Source organism: Trichechus manatus, unplaced genomic scaffold (assembly GCF_000243295.1).
Source record: "Trichechus manatus latirostris isolate Lorelei unplaced genomic scaffold, TriManLat1.0 scaffold00045, whole genome shotgun sequence".
Classification (NCBI taxonomy): domain Eukaryota; kingdom Metazoa; phylum Chordata; class Mammalia; order Sirenia; family Trichechidae; genus Trichechus; species Trichechus manatus.
This window is the reverse complement of record NW_004443981.1, coordinates 10,252,680-10,274,856: the sequence shown is the minus strand read 5'-3', so window position 1 is coordinate 10,274,856 and position 22,177 is coordinate 10,252,680. Positions and strand designations below refer to the sequence as shown.

The following is a 22,177-nucleotide window of genomic DNA, read 5'->3' as shown; positions in this document are numbered from 1 at the left end:
CTTAGACCAGGGTTTCTCAACCACGGCACTGTTGGGATTTGAGGCCAGATACCTCTCTGTTGTGGCGGCCTGTCCTGTGCTTTGTAGGTTGCTCAGGAGCATCCCTGGCCTCTACCCACCAGATGCCAGTGGCGCCCCACCCCCTCCAATTGTGACAATCAGGAATGCCCCTGGACATTGCACCCTAACCCCTGGTTGAGAACCACCTTTCTAAAAAGACGCCTCCACAGAGCGTGCACTTTTGCTTGCAAATCATGCCTGCTACATACTCGCCTGAGTATATGCGTCCTTCCTGTGGAATAGTAGTCCTCAAGCTTTCTACTGTCAGGACCCCTTCAAAACAGACAAACTCATTGCCATCAATTCCAACTCATGGCGACCCATGTGTTAGACCTGTGTGGAGCAAAACTGCTCCACAGAGTTTTCTTGGCTATCATCTTTACAGAAGCAGATTGCCAGGCCTTTCTTCTGTGGTGCTGCTGGGTGGATTCATACAGCCAATCTTTAGGTTAGTAGCTGAGTGCAGACCACTTGCGTCACCCAGGGAGCTGAAGAGCTTTTATTTACATGGGTTATGTCTATCAGTATTTTTTATATTAAAAACTGAAGATTTAAAAATATGTTTTATTTTATCTAATAATAGCAATAATACATCCATTACATAAATCACGTTTTTATGAAAAATATTTTTTGCAGATTCACTAAGGAGAGTGGCATTGCTTTACATTTTTGCAAATCTCTATAATTTATGGCTTTGCAGAAGACAACTGAGTTGTCTGTTTCTGCCTTCAGCCTGTTTTGATATCACATGGCCTGTGGAAAACTCTACATAATGATTATTTGAAAGACAAACGATGTCTTCAAGTTATGTGAGCAGTTTTGACCTCGTGGAAGCCTGGGTGGGAGGGGTCTCTGGACTACACTTCGAGAACAGCTACTGTAGAGTGTTTTTCCCATCCTCCTAATGCCTTTCTAAATCCTTTCATCTTTCTAGCTCTGGCTCAAGTTCATTTATTCTGAAACTTAAAGCTTTTTTCCCCATCTTGGACCATAGTTTTCCATCTTTTAAGTGTGTAAAGCAGTCATTTTCCGTACCAGTTACTTGCCATTTATACTGCCTTGGACTAACTTTGTTTACCCGTGACTGGCCTTGCTACCTAGATTGTTGAGTCTTTGAGACAGCAATTCATTGTTCTTGTTTGTACTTCCCATACATAGTAGGGCCTGGAGTCGGAGGTGTTTGGTTGGTGGATTTTAAAGCTGTGTAGGAAGGAGAGCTTCAAATCAGTTAGGTTGCTGACATTTCTGATGCTGTAAATAAGGGAAAAAAATTTTTTTTTTTTTTTGGTTAAGAGGCTTATTTCCTCATCATCTTTTTGATCCTCTAAGGGAATTTTGGTAGGCCATGGGTAACGCAAATGGTTAAGCACTCAACTGCTAACTGAAAGGTTGGTGGTTCAGACCCACCCAGAGGTGCCTCGGAAGAAAGGCCTGACAGTTCTGCTTCTGAAAGGTCACAGCCTTGAAAACCCTATGGAACAATTCTACTCTGCACACATGGGGTTGCCATGAGTTGGAGTCGATTCCACAGGAACTGATTTGTTTTTGTTTTTTATTTTAAAGAGAATTTTAATAGAGAATTTTTATTCTGTATAATTTGTCTTAAATAAATAGCATTATATTAAAGTGGAGCCCTGGTGGCGCAGTGGTTAAGAACTTGGCTGCTAACCAAGACGTCGACAGTTCATATCCACCAGCCGCTCCTTGGAAACCCTATGGGGCAGTTCTGTTCTGTCCTGTAGGGTTGTTACGAGTTGGAATCGACTCGACGGCAATGGGATTTTTTGGTTTATATTCAAGTAGAAGATTATGGTACTTAATTCTTTTTCTAATGTTTTGTAAAAGCTTTAAGAGGAGTATTTTGTTTTTGTTTTTAATTTGCTTTTACATACTTACTACCAGAGGTCAGTGGTGAAAAGTATACTTTTGGAAGATCTTATTTTAACTAAAGCATTTCAAAATAGAATTTCCATTTAAATATGAGGTTTCTATATAATCTTTGGTGCTTTACATTTCTTAATTTAAATTTGTTTGGGGAATATTTGTCAGTTAACTTTCATATGTACATATACGTATGTATATATATACACAAACACGTGTACTTTTGAGCGTTGTTATGGTACAAGCACTGTGTTGCGCACTGGGGAAGATAAAAAGGATAACGTAGTCCTAACCTGTTAAGCACTTAAGTATCGGCTGTCTTGGTTATTTTGGGACATGTAACACGTGCTACTTCTGGACGTTCAGCAGGCCTGGGAGTAATCTAGCCCTCTACTCAGTACTGCCTTGGAGATGCTAAGGGGATGGGATAAGATGGAGCACATCTTCTGTAAAGAGTCAACGGAAACTTGGGATGAGGAAATCAGATGTTTAAAAGTATCTAAGCAAACACAGGATGACCGTTAAATTACAGCATTCCAGAAAGAGTGTGCGACCTAGAGTAGGTGTTGTAGGTAAACCCGTTAGGTTAGATCAGCCGGCATCTCTTCAATTAAAGCTCCGTTACATAATGAATAATTCTAGGCAGAGTCCAGCAAGTGAATTCTATGAAATAATCTAGTGTTTTCCAGTTCATAGAAGAAGCACAGAGTTCATATATTAAAGCATGCCCTTGTCACTGCTGCAGAGTGAATGCAAACCTGTCGCCCTGGGGTGTAATGGTGGAGAGGTTTCTACCTGCATTCATAGAGGAAGTGAGTCATTTTGCCATCAGTGTGAATCATGATGATATTTTCTAAGTCACAGGGAAAATTCACTGGGAGATTTTGATTATAAAAAGTCTCCAGTGTTTCCTTCAATATTGAGTACCCACCAAAGGTCAGGGTACGATGATGTCTGATCTGGCCCAACATTAAAGCTGAATTATCTTTCATTCTTTGTATCAGTATGTTGGGTTAAGCAAAGACTTCCCGGTGACTCGCTTTTTGGATAGGCTTGAGAACAACCGCTGCCTTGAAGTGGTGCTTCCCAAATCCAAACCAACTTGTCAACCTAGTTTTTACCACCTGGGGGAGTGAGAGAGCAAGCCTAGAAATTAAACTTTAGGGAGGGAAATGCTTTATTCGCTTGAGGTCATTGAATTTTGTTTCATCATATGTATGTGTTTTTTGTTTTTTTTTTAAAGATGAGGTTTATCATATCTCTAATGGGATTGGTTTAAGACACCCTCCAGCCTACAAGTGGTCTTAGTTGTTATCCAGTCATCTTGGACTTCTAGCAATCTTGTGTATAACAGAACAAAATGTTGCCCAGTCCTGCACCATCTTCATGGTGGCTGGGATCTTTGAGCCCATTGTTGGGGCTGTTATATCAGTCTGTCTCACGGAGGGTTTCCCTCATTTCTCTGACCTGCTACGTTACCAACCATGATGTCCTTTTCTAGTGATGGGTCTTTCCTGATGATGTGTCCAAAGGAAGTGAGCTAGTCGTGCCATCCTAGCTTCCAAGAGGCATTCTTTTTAAATTTTTTTTCTTGTAGTTCCAATGAAAGTTTACCGAACAGGTGTTTCTCATTAAACGGTTAGTACACATATTGTTTTATGACAATGGTTAACAACCCTACAACGTATCAACACTCTCCCTTCTCGACCTTGGGTTCCGTGTTACCAGCTTTCCTGTCCCCTCCTGTCTTCTAGTCCTTCTCCCTGGGCTATTGTGCCCCATTAGTCTCGTTTTGTTTTATGGGGCTGTCTCATCTTTGGCTGAGGGGTGAACCTCGGGAGTGACTTCATTACTGAGCTAAAAGGGGGGCCATACTCTCGGGGTTTCTCAGTCTCTGTCAGGCCAGTAAGTCTGGTCTTTTTTTGTGAGTTAGAATTTTGTTCTATATTTTTCTCCAGCTCTGTCCGGGACCCTCTGTTGTAATCCCTGTCAGAGCAGTCAGTGGTGGTAGCCGGGCACCATCTAGTTGTACTGGACTTAGTCTGATGGAGGCCGTGGTAGTTGTGGTCCGTTAGTCCTTTGGACTAATGTTTCTCTTGTGTCTTGTTTTCTAAGAAGCATTCTTATTGTATTTCTTTTAAGACTGATTGGTTCGTTCTTCTGGCAGTCCATGGTATATTTCAATATTCTTTGCCAGTGCCACAGTCCAAGTGCATCAGTTCTTCTTCTGTTCTCCTTTTTCATTGTCCAGCTTTTGCATGTATATGAGGTGATTGAAAAGACTATGGCTTGGGTCAGGTGCACCTTAGTCCTCAAAGTGACATCGTTGCTCTAAAGACGTTAGGTCTGAGCTGATGTTAACTATTAACCGCATACGGCGATTTGAATTTTTAAATTAATGAAAACTAAGTAAAATTTAAAACTCAGTTCCTCATTGACACTAACCACATTTCACGTGCCCAGTAGCCACATGTGGCTAGTGGATCCTGTATTGCACAGAGATATAGAACATTACTAGCTCCATGGAACTTTCTGAAACCCTCATGGTGTAGTGGTTAAGTGCTACCGCAGCTAACCAAAAGGTCGGCAGTTTGAATCCACCAGGCACTCCTTGGAAACTCTGTGGGGCAGTTCTACTCTGTCCTATAGGGTCGCTGTGAGTCAGAATCGACTTGATGGCAGTGGGTTTTTTTGAACTTTCTACCTGTAAAGAGCTTCATTAGATCCTAGCAGTATTTTCCAAAATAATTCTAATGTGCACGCTTTTTAACTTAAACTTTGACTAGGTATCACTCTTTTTATATATCAAAATATCAAACTTAAGATTAAAGACAAATAAGAAATATAAATTGACAAAAGAGAAGGGAGTAGATAAAATGAGGGGAAAGAGGAAGAAGAGAAGAAAAGGGAGCACAGTGGTGGTATGGGAAGGAAGCCCTATTCACTGCGTGGTCCACGTCCAGCCTGCGTTCTAGAACCCTCCACATGTGACACACAGGCTATGGAAAGTCCATTTCCATAGGACTGTGGCCTAGAGAGACCAGCAGCCCTGGAGAAACAACAATCTGTATATAGGATGCAGTGAAAATCTCTTAACATGTGTGTGATTAGAGCCCCAGAAGGAGAGGAGAGACAGAATGGGATAGAAACAATATTTGAATAGATAATGGCCCAGAATTTTCCAAAACTGATGAAAGACGTCAAGTCACAGATTCAAGAAGCTCTGCAAACCCCAATCAAGGTAAAAATAAATGCCACTTAGGCATGTGAGAGTAAAGACAAAGAGAACAACAGCCAGAGGAAAGCATACCTGGTACATAGCAGTTGTTCAAATGTTAGATGAAAGAAGCTTGCCTGGTAGCACAGCGGTTAAGTGCTTGGCTGCTAACCAGAAGGTTAGTGGTTCAAACCCACCCAGCAGCTCCACAGGAGACATGACCATCTGCTTCAGTAAGGATTACAGCCTAGAAAACCCTATAGGGCAGTTCTACTTTGTCACGGGGGGTGTCTATGTGTTAAAAATCAACTTGACGGCACCTAACAACAAGAAAAACCAAACCTGTTGCTGTCAAGTGGATTCCACCTCATAGTGACCCTATAGGACAGAGTAGAACTGCCCCAATAGGATTTCCAAGGAGCGGCTGGTGGTTTCGAACTGCCTACCTTTTGGTTAGCAGCCAAGCTCTCAAGCACTGTGCCACCAGCGCTCCATACCTAACACCACCAGCACCATATATTATCTATTAATCCCTTGATTTAGTAGATGATTTAGCTGACCTTACTTCCCCTACCCTCCCAATATAGTTACATCACTAGTTTTTAGTTCCTCTATCAGTTTCTCCTGAAACTGTATTATAGTTACACATTAATTTATTTTTCATCAGTTATGGAAATCTCTTCACTGTCCACTTTGTAAGATGAACATATTTGCACCCTAACTCTCCCTCCAGCTCTCCTTCCCCTTTCACCTTTCAGCTTCTGTTATCTACTCATGCATTGCCTAGGCTGATAACATTATATTCTGTGACCATAATTAAGCCTTCTGTGTTTTGTCTGTCGGTTATTTATGAAAGTTGAAAATCAATATATAACTGTTAGCTACGTGGTAAATATACCATTATACTTCCTTTCTGTTGTTCTAGAGTTTCTAATTGCCTTTCTTTTTTTCTTGTACTGTTTGACTTTATTGTATCAGCAATTTCCACACTTCATGTTATTTTCTGTTCTATCAGTCCCTCTGTTTTCTGGGACACCTCCTTCCTGGAGCTCCCATCCTCCCACTCTAATCTAGAATGATTGTTCTCTATAACAGGCATCTTTCTGGGACTTTCTTTCACTGCCTTCCTAGGCTGCAATTACCGTTTCCTGGATGTTGTATCTTCCTCTTGGTTTACTCCTTGTTTTGCTTGGAGTTTGTTTGTTACAAGTAACTTCCTGCAAAGGGTACGTGAAGTAAATCTTGTGAGTCCTTGCATATCTGGAGATGTCTTTCTTCTGCATTCCACCCTCTCCTGTGATCAATAGTTGGGGAGCAGAATCCTAGCAGGAAAATCCTGTTCTTTAGCCATTGCTCGCCTGTCTCCCAGCATCCTGTTGCTGAGGAAGACATCTGATGACAGTCCATTTGTAGGTGACCCGTTTTTCTGTCTGGAATCTCTGATAATGATCTCAAGTTTCACAGGGGCATGTCTAGGTGTGAGTCTTCATTCGTTTTGCCCAGCACACAGGTGGGCCCTTTTGAACTTAAAACCTTTGTCCTTTAGCTTGAGGACTTTCTCTTTGATTATTTCTTTGATAATCTCTTCTGCTATGTTTTTCCTGTCCCGTTTTTTTGGAATTTCTTAGGACTTAGGCAATAAATCTTGTAGACTGAGTTTATGTACCTCTTATCTTTTCTCTTATGTATTCTGGTTTGATCTTTTTTTTATGGGTTTCCTTGATTTTAACTTTCAGCTCTTCTACTGAAGTTTTTATCTCAGCAGACGGTTTTTAGTATTCAAGAACTCTTTCTTGTTTCTGTTCTTTTTTTTCCCTCAGAACAACCTGGCTAATTTAATAGATATAGTATCTTATCAAATCCTAAGAATGAAACTAGAGTTTTTTAAGCTCCCTTCTGCTCAATGAATGCATCTTTCTGTCTCTCCGTGTCACTTCCCTCCCTTGATCTTGGCTGTTGTCTTTCACTTGGCAGGCGTCCCTCCAGTTTGCGTGTTCATCATAGTCACCAAGTAAGTTGCTCTGAGCGCCTGCTGTGTGCTGACCACCTCCACAGAGCTGGGAGTCAACACGGGGCAGAACAGAGCCCTGCACTTGTGGACCTGGTATTTATTGAGGACCCTAGTACAGCTTGCCACCTCAGCAAATGAAGGTCCCAAAAGCTTTACTCCATCCATGTCATTTAAGTAGACTAGGAGATAGCTCTTCCCCAGTTGTATTTTGAGTGCATTCCAACCTGAGGGACTCATCTTCCCGCATTTTATCAGATAATGTTCTGCTGCTATTCATAAGGTTTTCACTCGCCAATTTTTTTCAGAAGTAGACCACCCAGGTCCTTGTTCCTAGTCTGTCTTAGTCTGGAAGCTCCTTGAAACCTGTCCATTATCAGTGACCCTGCTGGTATTTGAAATACCGGTGGCATAGCTTCCAGCATCACAGCAACACACAGGCTACCACACAGTACAACAAACTGACAGATTCAAAATGAGAAGAAACAGTTGCAAACATCCGTTAATAATTGGAAAGTGGAATATACCAAGTATGAATCTAGGAAAATTGGAAGTCATTAAAAATGATATGGAATGCATAAAGATCTATATCGTAGGCATTAGTGAGCTGAAATGGACTGGTATTGACCATTTTAAATCACACAAGCGTATGGTCTACTACGCTGGGAATGGCAAAGAGGAATGGCATCGCATTCATCAGAAAGAGCATTTGAAGATCTATCCTGAAGTACAGTGCTGTTAGTGATTGGAAGACCAGTTAATACGACTCTTACTTAAATTTATGCACCAACCACTAATGCCAAAAATGAGAAAATTGAAGATTTTTACCAACTTCTGTAGTCTGAAATTGATCAAAAGTGCTATCAAGATGCATTGATAATTGCTGGTGATTGGAATGTGACAGTTGGAAACAAAGAAGAAGGATCGGTAATTGGAAAATATGACCTTGATGGTAGAAGTGATGCTGGAGATCACATGATAGAATTTTGCAAGACCAACAGCTTATTCGTTGCAAATACCTTTTCAACAACATAAACCGTAACTATACATGTTGACCTCACCAGAGGAAATACACAGGAATCAAATCAACTACATCTGTGGAAAGCAATGATGGAAAAGCTCAATATCATCAGTCAGAACAAGGCCAGGGGCCAACTGCGAAACAGACCATCAATTGCTCATATACAAGTTCAAGTTCAAGTTGAAGAAAATTAAAACAAGTCCACAAGAGCCAAAATATGACCTTGAGTATATCCTACCTGAATTTGGAAACCATCTCAAGAATAGATTTGACACATTGAACACTAATGACCGAAGACCAGATGAGTTCTGGGATGACATCAAGGACGTCATACATGAAGAAAGCAAAAGGTCATTAAACAGATAGAAAACAAAGAAAAGACCAAAATGGATGTCAGAAGAGACTGAAACTTGCTCTTGATCGCAGAGTAGCTAAAGTGAATGGAAGAAATGATGAATTAAAAGAGCTGAACAGAAGATTTCAAAGGGTGGCTCGAGAAGACTTAGTAAAGTGTTATAATGAAAGTACAAAGACCTGGAGTTAGAAAACTGAAAGGGAATAGCACGCTCGGCATTTCTCAAGCTGAAAGAACTGAAGAAAAAAGTCAAGCCTCTAGTTGCAATTTTGGAGGATTCTGTAGGCAAAATATTGAACGACACAGGAAGCATCAAAAGAAGATGAAAGGAATACACAGACTCACTGTACGAAAAAGAATTGGCCAACATTTAACCGTTTCAGAAGGTAGCATATGATCAAGAACCTATGGTATTGAAGGAAGATGTCCTAGCTGCACTGAAGGCACTGGTTAAAAAACAAGGCTCCAGGAGTTGATGTAATACCAATTGAGATGTTTCAACCAACAGATGCAGCACTGGAGGTGCTCACTCATCTGTGCTAAGAAATTTGGAGGACAGCTACCTGGCCAACTGACTGGAAGAGGGCCATATATGGGCCCATTCCAAAGAAAGATGAACCAACAGAAATTATTGAACATCATCATTAATGTCACACACAAGTAGAATTTTGCTGAAGATCATTCAAAAGTGGTTGCAGCAGTACATCAACAGGGAACTGCCAGAAATTCAAGCCAGATTCAGAAGAGGACATGGAACGAGGGATATCATTGTAATGTCAGATGGATCTGGACTGAAAGCAGTGATACCAGAAGGATGGTTACCTGTGTTTTATTGACTATGGAAAGGCATTTGACTGTGTAGGTCATAACAAATTATGAATAATATTGTGAAGAATGGGAATTCCAGAACACTTAACTGTGCTCATGAGAAACCTGTACGTACTCCAAGAGGCAATCATTTGAACAGAACAAGGGGATACTTCATGGTTTAAACTCAGGAAAAGCGTGCATCAGGGTTATATCCTTTCACCATACTTAGTCTGTATACTGAACAAGTAGTCTGGGAAGCTGGACTATATGAAGAACGTGGCATCAGGTTTGGAGGAAGACTCATTAACAACCTGCAGTATGCAGATTACACAGCCTTGCTTACTGAAAGCAAGGAGGACCTCAAGCACTTAGTGATGAAGATCAAAGACTACAGCCTTCAGTATGGGTTACATCTCAACCAAAAGAAGGAAAATCCTCACAACTGGACCAATAAGCAACATCATGATAAACAGAGAAAAGATTGAAGTTGTCAAGGATTTCATTTTACTTGGATCCATAATCAACGCCCACAGAAGCAGCAGTCAGGAAGTCAAACGACGTATTGCATTGGGCAAATCTGCTGCAAAAGACCTCTTCCAAGTGTTGAAAAGCAAAGATGTCATTTTGAAGACTAAGGTGTATCTGACCCAAGCCGTGGTATTTTCAGTAGCCTCTATGAGTTGGAATCGACTCGACAGCAGCAGGCTTTCATATGCATGCGAAAGCTGGACAATTAATAAGGAAGACTGAAGAAGATTTGATGCCTTTGAATTATGGTGTTGGCGAAGAATATTGAATGTACCGTGAACTGCCAGAAGAATGAGCACGTCTGTCCTGGAAGAAGTACAGCCAGAATGCTCCTTGGAAGCCAGGATGGCGAGACTTCGTCTCACATACTTTGGACATGTTATCAGGAGGGACTAGTCCCTGGAGAAGGACGTCATGCTTGGTAAGGGGGACGATCAACGAAAAAGAGGACGATCCTCGACAAGATGGATTGACACAGTGGCTGCAACAATGGGCTGAAACCTAGCAATGATTGTGAGCATGGCACAGGACTGGGCAGTGTTTTGTTCTGTTGTACACAGGGTTGCTATGAGTAGAATAGGCTCGACGGCACCTAACAGCAACAGTAGTTCTGCCTGAGGAGCCCTCTGGAGCAGTTCTGCTCTGTCACACGGGGTCGCTGTGAGTCGGTATTGACTCGACTGCACACAACAACGACTAAAGCTGAGTATAGTGACAAGAGTTTTGCTAAGGGGCACTGTTGACACTTGGTATGTGGGTGTCTCCACTTTGCAGGAGGGATGGCCTTGGGGCTGTAGACGCCAGTAGCACCTTCCAGTCATCGTGACAACCCAAACTATACTCACACATTTCTAGATACCCCTGGGGGGCAGGACCATGCCTGGCGGCACTGAGATAAAGGCCAGGAGTCCACTTCAGGTGGTCAGGGATGATCTCACCAAAGAGATGATGTTAAAGGTGAGGCTTGAGTATAAAGAAGGAGCCAGAAGTGTAAAGATCTGGGAGGAGATTCCAGCCAGAGGCGGCAGCTAGTGCAAAGGCCCTGAGGCAGAAGCGTACTTGGAGTGTCCCACCAAAAGACGGCAAGTTAGTTTAGGAGAAGTGGGGATGGGAGACTGGGAGGAGATGGAGCCAGAGAGGTGGGCACAGGCCAGGCCGAGTGGGATTTGTAAGCACTGGTCATCAGGGTTGTGGGTTTATATTGAGTGTGACAAGAAGCCATTGGGGTGTTTTGAGCAGAGAAGTGATGGGATCTGACTTAAGTATTTAGAAATATCTCATGCTGCTGTGTGGAGAGTAGAAGGCAGGGTTGAGACAGGGAGAGCAGCAAGAAGACATGGCCCTCACAGACGTGGGGATTGCTTGTTTGCAGGTGTGCACGGAGAGGGAGGCAATGGCAAAGCTGGCTCTGCTCTTGGGGGAGCCTGTCAGCTGGACGCTGGGTTTGGGCCTTGCTGACAGCTGGCTCTTGTGGTGTTTGACCCCTAACAGTCCGAATGCAGAGCGCTTTACCCTCAGGGGCCTTAGTTTTTCATAGTTTGGTTTCTTCGGAGACTACTTTGGTTTTTCTCCTGTAAACACCCATTCACCATGGTTCTGCAGGCAGGGACTGGGGAGGAGGACAAGGGTGGCAATGGACAGATCAGTGTTCAGGCCAAAAATGAGTTCCCTTCCCTTCAGCCCCTGCTCTCACTTCTGCCCTCCCCAGAGTCCCTGAGTCCTGAGCCTCTTAGGCATTCTGTGGGGGCAGACCTCCTGCCTTCTCACCTCCAGCCCCACCCCTGTTTGTGGCTTGGGGCTGGAGGCTACCTGCCCTGCTCTGCCAGCCACACCTCTGTCTGCTCTCCGTGGTGCCAAATCTGATGAGCGCTGTGTCCTGATGCATCCACTCCTCTCGCAGATCTTGTCATTATTGGAGGTTAAAACCCATAGCCATCAAGCTGATTCCAACTCATAGCGACCCTATAGGAGACGGTAGAACTGCCCCAAAGGGTTTCCAGGGAGCGGCTGGTGAATTTGAACTGCTAACCTTCTGGTTAGCAGCCTTAGTTCTTAACCACTGCACCACCAAGGACTCCTTTTGGAGGCTGTAACTTTCCTATTCCTTCATTCCTATTTTCAGTGGGCTCACGAGGTTTGGTGATAAGTGTGTGTGGACAGGAAAATTTCTTCTGTCTTTTCTTTATTTCCACCTCTTAGCCAGAAACTGGCCTAGTGCAGGGCTCAGCAAACCTTTTCTCCAATTACCTGTTGCTGTCGAGTCAATTCTGACTCATAGTGACCTTGTAGGACAGAATAGAACTGTCCCATAGGGTTTCCAGGGAGCGGCTGGTGGATTCGAACTGCCGGACCTTTTGGTTAGCAGCCAAGCTCTTAACCACTGCGCCACCTGGGCTCCCTTTTCTGTAACAGAGAGAATGAATATTTTAGGCTTTGTAGGGTGTACTGTCTCTGTCGCAACTACTCAGTTTTCCTGTTGTAGCAGGAGAGCAGCCATAGACAATATGTAAACAAACAGGCGTGGCTGGATTCCAATAAAACTTTATTTACAAAATCAGGCGGTGGGCCAGATTTGGACCCTGGACTGTCATTTGCCGAGTCCTAGCCTGGTAGAATCCAGATCAGGCTCAGTGCTCAGAGGGCCTTTTTGACAAGAGGCTGGGTGCTGTTGCTGCCCTGTGGGCTCTGTTCTTGGGCCGTCTTTGGAGGTAAACGGTGGCTGTGCTTGGACAGAGGGTATTCCTTTGTATTTGATGCCATTCATCATCTAGAAGTGATCAGAGACCAGTGATTTGGGCCTGCCCGATGGAACAGTTGTATCTCACATCTAGGTGTGAATTTTAGAATTGCAGTGTTTGAATGAGGGGGAAACAGTTTCTTGTGTAGCATAGTGATCCCTTACGTGGTAAAACCTCCAGGAGGCAGGCTTTGCCACAAGTCCAGTTCCCCACTTTGTTGTCTGAATGAAATATTTCAGACGTGCAGAGCAGCACAGAGAATCTAACAAACACCCATATCTTGCTGCCATCCAGATATTTTTTTACTCCAAAATTTTGGGAGCACTGTTGCCTGCCTGCATAGGACATCGTGGGGTGGTGGGGGTGACAGTTGGGCACTTGGACACTCAGGGTTGATGTGTTTCGTGTTAGAACTTGCGGCGGCTGAAGAGAGCCTCGGTGAGGGAAAGCTTTGGCAGCTCTTTCAGGCTTTTGTTCTCCTGCTTCGAGTTCTTTGTGCACTGGCTGCCGTGGAAGAATGGCTGCTCTGTCTGGAGATGTGGGGAGAGGGCATTGTACCCGAGGTGCACACTGCTCTTTCCCTCTGCACTTGCGCGTGTGCTGAGCAGTGTATGGCGGGGGCCAGGCCCAGGAGACGGCAGCTCGGCCACCCGGCTCAGCCACTTGACCTTCCCCTGCTCTCGGGGGACCCCCAGCACCGCCACTGTCAACAAGCAAGAGTCCAGGAGCTCCATGTTAACAGATGAGCCCTCACCCAAATCGAAAGAACAAACTTGTGGCAGACAAGCCCTCACCCAAACCCAAAAAAACAAACTCGTGGCCATCAAGTCGATCCCAACTCATGGCAACCCTATGTGTTACAGAGTTGAACTGCCCCATAGGGTTTTCTTGGCTGTAATCTTTATGGAAGCAGGTCACCAGGTCTTTCTTCCATGGCACTGCTAGGTGGGTTCCAACTACCCACCTTTAGGTTAGTAGTTGAGCACAAACAGTTTGCACCACCCAGGGATCTTAGCCCTCACCCAGAGCCCTGCTGTCTCTTTAGTAAGGAGGCCCTGGAAGGAAGGGGCAGCTTCCACTTTGTGGGTACAGCTTCAGTTAGAGCGCCTCCAGTAGCATTTCAGACCATCCCAAAGCCACCCACATTCCATCTAGAAAGCAGCTAAATGTGCAGCTGCTTTGTAGGTGGGGAGGTGGCGCTCGCTCAGAAACCTCCTGGGGACTTTCAGCGACTTCTAGTGAAAGGAAGCGTCAGCTGTTTTGATTTGGTTCTCACTGAGTATGATAAATAGTTTCCCATCATTAAACCAAAAATAAAGGAGAGAGAGTGAAGTAAACCCTGGGACGTCTCTCACCTCATTGCATGAATACATAAAAAAACAACGACCTGCAGCCTCCCTTCCAGAGCAGTCACCAAAAGGAAGAATCGAGTCTGTTTAGGTTTGACCGAAGTCAGGAGGCTACACAGCACCATACTTCCTTAGAAAGATTTCTTGTAATTTCATGATAGATACCCAGTTTTTATTTTATGAGTAAACACCTAAAGTAGGGAGCCACACCTGTGTTCATCACTGAATGTACAGCTGACATCAGTGTCTTCCATGGGTCAGGCCCTCATTTCTACCCAGTGTGGAGAACGACTGACCTGTAAAGCACACTGCCCTTAGTGGCACTCCCTGGTACTCATGTAGATGTACGCTATTAAACCTAGAAGAATTGAGGGTGTCATAGGGCCGCGCCATGCAGGAACAGTGTGCGAGAAGTTGGGCCTTGGTTCATCCATTTCACGAGGGCTCCTCCCTGCAGTGTGCCTGGCGCTGCCTCAGCTCTGGGGGTTCATAGTTGAAAAGACCAGCTCTTTCAGAGAACTTACCAGTCTACTGTTGGAGCAAGACACACTGTTACAGGACAACAGGAAGAGAGCCATTGGGGGGTCACAGAAGGAGGAGACTCCGGGTTCTGTCTGGGGCAGTCAGGGAAGTTTCCCAGAACAAAGCTGAAGCGAGCAGATGAAATGCTCCTAAGAGATCTTAAAAGACATGTGAGAATGGACTTGTCCAGGAGGGCAGGTCGTTCGGCTCCAGAGCACAAGGTGTGTGACTGCTTGTGCAAGTAGTAGAAGAGTGGAATGAAGGAATTAAGAGGCAAGGATGGAGTGAAGGAGAGTCAGCACACTCAGTGAGCTACTGCAGGAGTGCTGCAGATGAAAGGTGCTGAGAACCAGTCCCTGCTCTCAGAAAGCTTAGAATTTCTACATAGAGTAGACCTGTGATTCAAGGCATGTTATACAGATAAATGAAATACCTTAAGAGTGCCAAAGAGATGGTCAGGTCTGCCTGCAGGGGTGAGGAGATGGGGGAAGTGTTTAAAAAAAAAAAAAGTGATATTTGCAGTACGATTTGAGGTTGAGTATTTCAGAAGCTTTGGAGGGGGTGTTGGGAGGGAGAAGGGCATTTTGGGTTGCAGGAACAGGCATTGAGCCCCCAGACACTCTTTTAACTCAGTACTGAAGTCACTCCTGAAGTTCACCCTTCAGCCAAAGATTAAACAGGCCGATAAAACAAAATGAGACTAAATGGGCACACCAACCAAGGGGCAAGGACGAGAAGGCAGAAGGGGACAGGAAAGCTGATAATAGGGAACCCATGGTCAAGAAGGGGAGAGTTTTGACATGTCATGGGATTGGAAACCAATGTCACAAAACAGTGTTTAATTGTTTAATGAGAAGCTAATCTGCTCTGTAAACCTTCATCTAAAACACAATTTTAAAAAAAAAAAAAAAAAACAGGCATTGAAACAGGACGTGTTCAGAGAACATTAGAGAATCTGAGCATAGCCTGTCACACCCGAAGTATAGGGTTAAGAGATGAGTCTGGAAAAGTAGGTTTAGGCTAGACAGTAGCTAGCCTTCGATTCCATGCTAAGGAGTTGGGACCTTCTCCTGTAGGCAGTAGGGAGCAATTGACATTTCTGAGCAGGAGAGTAGTCTGATCTATATTTTAGAGAGGTAAATCTGCTAGCAGTATAAAAATAGAGTTAGGGAAAAGACGAGGTAAGTTACTGTTCTCATAATCCAGTCAAGAGGTAATGGGATACATTGCAGGGTACAAGGTCAACAGACAAAATTCAGGTGGGTTTCTATACACTAGCAATGAGAAATCTGAAAGGGAAGTTAGGGAAACAATTCTATTTACAATAGAATCTAAGAGGATAAAATACCTAGGAATAAAGATAGCCAGGGACGTGAAGGACTTATACATTGAAAACCATAAAACACTGCTGAAAGAGATTAAAGAAGACTTAAATAAATGGAAAGATGTTCCATGTTCATGGATGGGAAGACAGTATTATTAAGATGTCAGTACTATCCAAAGCAATCTGTATATTCAACGAAATCGTGATCAAAATACCAACAGACTTCTTTACAAAAATATAAAAACCAATCCCCAACTTTATATGGAATGGCAGGAGGCCCCAAATAGCCAAAGCAGTGTTGAAAGAGAAGAACAAAGTAGGAGGCAGTCATACTTCTTGATTTTAAAACATACTGTACAGGTACAGTAGTCACAACAGCCTGGTACTGGCGTAACAATAGACACATTGACCAATGGAACAGAATTGAGAATCCAGAAATAAACATCTATGGTCAACTGATTTTTGACAAAGGCGCTAAGTCCATTTGATGGGGAAAGAAGAATCTTCAGTAAATGATGTTGGGAAAACTAGATTTCCACGTGCAGAAAAATGGAACAGGATCCATGCCTCACACCATACACAATAACAAAATCAAAATGGATTGAGTACCTAAATGTGCAAACTAAAACCATAAAATTCTCAGAAGAAAATGCAGGGGCAACACTGTCAGGCCTAGACTTTAACAATGGATTATCTAATATAATAATAGAAGCACAAATCGCAAAAGACAAAATAAATAAATGGAACCTCATAAAAATTAAAAACATTTCTTCATCAAAAGACTTTACCAAAAAAGTGAAAAGACAAGCTACCTACTGGGAGAATATCTTCGGAAACCATATATCCGATAAGAATCAACCAAAATGTATATAAAACTTCAGCAACTTAACAACAAAAGGACAACCCAATCATAAAATGGGCAAAGGACTTGAATGACATTTCACCAAAGAGAATATTCAGATGGCCACCAAATGCATGAAAATATGCTCTGCGTCATTAGCCATCAGAGAGATGTAAATCAAAACCACAGTGATACCATTTCACTCCCACTAGGATTGCTAAGATTAAAAAAAAAAAAAACAGAAAATAACAAATTTTGGCAAGGTTGTGGAGAAATTGGAACAATTATTCATTACTGGTGGGAATGCAAAATGGTACAGCAGATGTGGAAAACAGTGTGGAGGTTCCTCAGAACTAAAAATAGGACTGCCATGTTGTTGTTGTTACTAGGTGCCGTTGAGTCAGCATATGACTCAGTAATTCCACTCCTAGATACATACCCAAAAGACCTGAAAGCAGAGATTCAAAGAGGGACTTGGACACCCATGTTCACTGCAGCCCCATTCACAATAACCTAAAGGTAGAAACAACCTAAATGCCCATCAACAGATGAATGGATAAACAAAATATAGTCCATACATACTTTAGAATACTACTCAGCCAGCAGGAGAAATGAAGTCTTGATACATGCTACAGTGTGGATGGAGCTTGAAAACATTATGCTGAGTGAAATAAGCCAGTCACAAAAGAACAAATATTGTATGACCTCACTTATTATTAGAAAGACAAAAAAGGCAAATGTACTGAGACTAAAGTTCATCAGGGGCAGGAGGGAGGGTGAAAAGTGGTGTTAACGGTGATGGAAAAGTCACATTGGTTAAGGGTAGAGTTGTACAGCCAGTTACTATAATTGTTCTTTCTTTTCTTTAATTTTATTTATTTTGTTGTTCAGACTATACACAGCAAAACATACACCAAGTCAACAGTTTCTATATGTTCGATTTAGTGACATTGACTATATTTTTCGAGTTGTACAACTATTCTTACCCTCCTTTTCTGCGTTGTTCCCCCCTCATTAACATAAACTTACTCCCCCCGAAGCTTCCCATCCAGTCTTTTGAGTTACAGTTGTCAGCTTGCTCCCATATAGATAGTTCTTAAAAGAGCGTAATGTTCAAGGCAGACCTTTTTTTCAGTAGTTAAGCTAAACTATTGCTCAGTTTTAAGAAGACTTCAAGGGATATTTTTGGTTCAAGGTTCAAAGATTATCTCAGGGCGATAGCTTTAGGGATTCATCTACCCTCCATGGTTCCAGAAAGTATGGAGTTCATAAGAATTTGAAATTCGGTTCTGCATTTTCCCCCTTTTGATCAGAATTCTTCTATGGAGTCTTTAATCAAAATGTTCAGTGACCTTCATCTAAAGTGCAATTAAAAAAAAAAAAAGTTCGGTGATGTTAGCCAGGCACCATCCTGTTCTATACCCAAAGTACAGCCAGGATGCTCTAGAAGCAAGGATTTCAAGACTACGTCTCACAAACTGTACATGTTATCAGGAGAGATCAGTCCCTGGAGAAGGACATCATGCTTGGTAAAGTAGAGGGTCAGTGAAAAAGAAGGAGACCCTCAATGAGATGGATTGACACAGTGGCTGCAGCAGTGGGCTCAAACATGACAAGGATTGTGAGGATGGCGCAGGACGGGGCAGTGTTTTGTCCTGTTGTACCTAGGGTTGCTATGGGTCAGAACCAACTCGACAGCATCTACCAGAAACAACATCCAGTTCTTCTGATCTTATGGCAAAGGAGAGAGTTGTTCATGGAGGCAATTAGCCACACATTCCATATCCTCCTCCTATTCCTGACTCTCCTTCTTCCTCTATTCCAGGTGAATAGAGACAATTGTTGTGCCTTGGATGGCCGTTTGCAAGCCTTTAAGACCCCAGGCACTACGCAGTGATCTAGGAGGTAGAACAGAAGGACTAAATATGTTATTAGGCCAATTACCTGGCATGTCCCATGAAACCATGACCCTAAACCTCCAAGCCAGGGAACCAAATCCCATGAGGTGTTTGGTTGTACATAAACAGCCTCAGCAGCTACTCTTTTTTATTTTTTTGTCTTTGTTGTAAGTATATCTATCACACAACTTTTGTTAATTCAAGATTTTACAAGTGTACAACTTACTGACAGCAATTACTGTAATCGGCTGTGCAACCCTACCCTTAATGTGATTTTTCCATCACCGTTAACCCCGTTTTCCTCCTCCCTCCCAACAAATGACCGATGATCTTTGGTCTCCATACATTTGCCTTTTCTTGTCTTTTTATGTAAGTAACGTCATACAGTATTTGTCCTTTTGTGATTGGCTTATTTCGCTCAGCATTGTTGTTGTTAGCTGTGTTGACTCAGTTCCGACTCACAGCCACCCTGAGTACAGCAGAACGAAACAGTGCACGATCATTGTTAATGCTTGAGCCCATTGTTGCAGCCGCTGTGTCAATCTGTTTCATTGAGGGTCTTCCTCTTTTTCACCGACCCTCTACTTTACCAAGCGTGATGTCCTTCTCCAGGGACTGGTCCCTCTTGATAACATGTCCAAAGTATGTGAGACGAAGTCTCACTATCTTTACTTCTAATGAGCATTCTGGCTGTACTTCTTCGAAGACAGATTTGTTCATTCTTCTGGCAGTCCATGGTATATTCAATATTCTTCACCAACGCCAGAATTCAAATGCATCAGTTCTTCTTTGGTCTTCCTCATTCATTGTTCAGCTTTTGCGTGCCTATGAGACATTTCCACCAGCAATGGATAAGGGTTCCAATTTCCCCACATCCTTGCCAACATTTGTTGTTTTCTTTTTTTTTTTATCTTAGCCATCCTAAAGAAAAAAACAAACCCCTTGCCGTGAAGTCGATTCTGATTCATAGTCGACCCTATAGCGACTCTTAAGGACAGAGTAGAACTGCCCCATAGGGTGTTCAAGGAGCAGCTGGTAGATTTGAACTGCCAACCTTTTGGTTAGCAGCCGAGCTCTTAAGCATCAAGCCACCAGGGCTTCTAGCCATCCTAGTGAACGTGCAATGGTATTTCATTGTGGTTTTGATTTGCATCCCTCTGATGGCTAATGACGCTGAGTATCTTTTCATGTGTTTGGTGGCCATTTGAATGTCCTCATTGGTGAAATGTCTATTCAAGTCCCTTGCTCATTTTATGATTGAGTAATTTGTCTTTTTGTTAAGTTGTTGAAGTTTTACGTGTATTTTGGTTATTAGATTATTGTTGGATACATGGTTTCTGAAGATACTCTCCCAGTTGGTAGCTTGTCTTTTCACTTTTTTAAAAAGTCTTTTGATGAACAAGTTTTGAATGTTTATGAGGTTCCATTTATTTATTTTGTCTTGTGCTGTTTGTGCTTTTGTTATTAGATAATCCATTGTTGAAAGCTAGGCCTGACAGCATTGCTCCTGCTTGTTTTTCTAAGAGTTTTATAGTTTTAGTTTGCACACTTAGGTACTTAATCCATTTTGAATTTGTTTTTGTGTATGGTGTGAGGTGTGGATCCTATTTCATTTTTCTGAGTGTGAATATCCAATTTTCACAGCACCATTTACTGAAGAGACTCTTCTTCCCCATCGAGTAGACTTAGCACCCATGTCAAAAATCGTTGACCACAGATGTGTGGGTTTATTTCTGGACTCTCAATTCTGTTCCGTTGGTCTCTTTTTCTATTGTCATACCAGTACCAGGCTGGGAATCCCAGAGCGCTTAATTGTGCTCATGAGGAACCTGTACATAGATCAAGAGGCAGTCGTTCGAACAGAATAAGGGGATACTATGTGGTTTAAACTCAGGAAAGGTGTGTGTCAGGATTGTATCCTTTCACCATACTTATTCAGTCTGTATGCTTAGCAAATAGCCTGAGAGACTGGATTATATGAAGAAGAACAAAGCATCAGGATTGGAGGAAGACTCATTAACAACCTTGAATATGCAGATGATGACACAGCCTTACTTGCTGAAAGTGAAGAAGACTTGAAGCCCTTACTGATGATAATCAAATACTACAGCCTTCAGTATGGATTACACCTCAACATAAAACAAAAATCCTACAACTGGACCAATAAGCAACATCATGATAAACAGAGAAAATATTGAAGTTGTCAAGGATTTCATTTTACTTGGATCCATAATCAACGCCCATGGAAGTAGCAGTCAAAAAATCAAACGACGTATTGCGCTGGACAAATCTGCTGCAAAAGACCTCTTCAAAGTGTTGAAAAGCGAAGATGTCACTTTGAGGACCTGAGCCATGATATTTTCAGTTGCCTCATGTATGCAAAAGCTGGACAATGAATGAGGAAGACCAAAAAAGAATTAATGCCTTTGAATGATGGTGTTGGCGATGGCTATTGAATATACCGTGGACTGTCAGAGGAATGAACAAGTCTGTCTTGGAAGAAATACAGCCAGAGTGCTCCTTGGAAGCGAGACTTGTGAGACTTCGTCTCACTCACTTTGGACATGTTATCAGGAGTGACCAGTCCCTAGAGATGGACATCACGCTTGGTAAGGTAGTGGGTCAATGAAACAGAGGAAGTCCCTCCATGAGATGGGTTGACACAGTGGCTGCAATGATGATCTCAAGCATAGCAACAATTGTGAGGATGGCACAGGACTGGGCAGTGTTTCGTTCCATTGTACATAGGGTCGCTATGAGTCGCAGCGATCTCAACGGCACCTAACAACAACAATTTTATTCTCTTAGGTGCTATTGTGAATGAAATTGTTTCCCTAATTTTCCTTTGAGATTTCTCACTGCTGATGTATAGAAACCCCACTGATTTTTGTTTGTTGACCTAGTATCCTGCAACTTTGCTAGCTCTAGAAGTTACCTTGTGGACTCTTTGGGATTTTTGTTGTTGTTGGGTGCTGTCGAGTCAGTTCTGACTTGTAGCGACCCCGTGTACAACAGAATGAAACACTGCCTGGTCCTGCACCATCCTCACAATCGTTGCTATGTTTGAGCCCATTGTTGCAACCACTGTCTCAATCCATCTTGTTGAGGATCTTCCTCTTTTTTGCTGACCCTCTACTTTACCAAGCATGATGTCCTTCTCCAGGGACTGGTCCCTGTTGATAATATGTCCAAAGGACATAAGATGAATTTCACCATCCTCACTTCCAAGGAGCACTCTTGGCTGTATTTCTTCCAAGACAGACTTGTTGGTTCTTCTAGCAGTTCGTGGTATATTCAATGTTCTTTGCCAACACCATAATTCAAAGGCATCAATTCTTCGGTCTTCCTTATTCATTGTCCAGTTTTTGCATGCATATGAGGCGATTGATAACACTGTGGCTTGGGTCAGGCACACCTTAGTTCTCAAACTGACATCTTTGCTTTTTACTACTTTAAAGAGGTCTTTTGCAGCAGATATGCCCAATGCAATACATTATTTGATTTCCTGACTGCTGCTTCCGTGAGCTTCTTTAGGGTTTTTATTAAGAAAGGGTGTTGGATATTATCAAATGCTTTTTCTGCATTCATAGAGATTATCATGTGGTTCTTTTCTTTTGTTCAGTTG

At 42.8% G+C, this 22,177-nt stretch overlaps 1 protein-coding gene across 3 annotated transcripts in view; it reads left to right on the top strand.

Annotated features, from left to right (window-relative positions):
- PPP2R5C (protein phosphatase 2 regulatory subunit B'gamma) overlaps positions 1-22,177 on the top strand; it is a 172,439-nt gene that overhangs the window by 5,584 nt on the left and 144,678 nt on the right. The window lies entirely within an intron of this gene.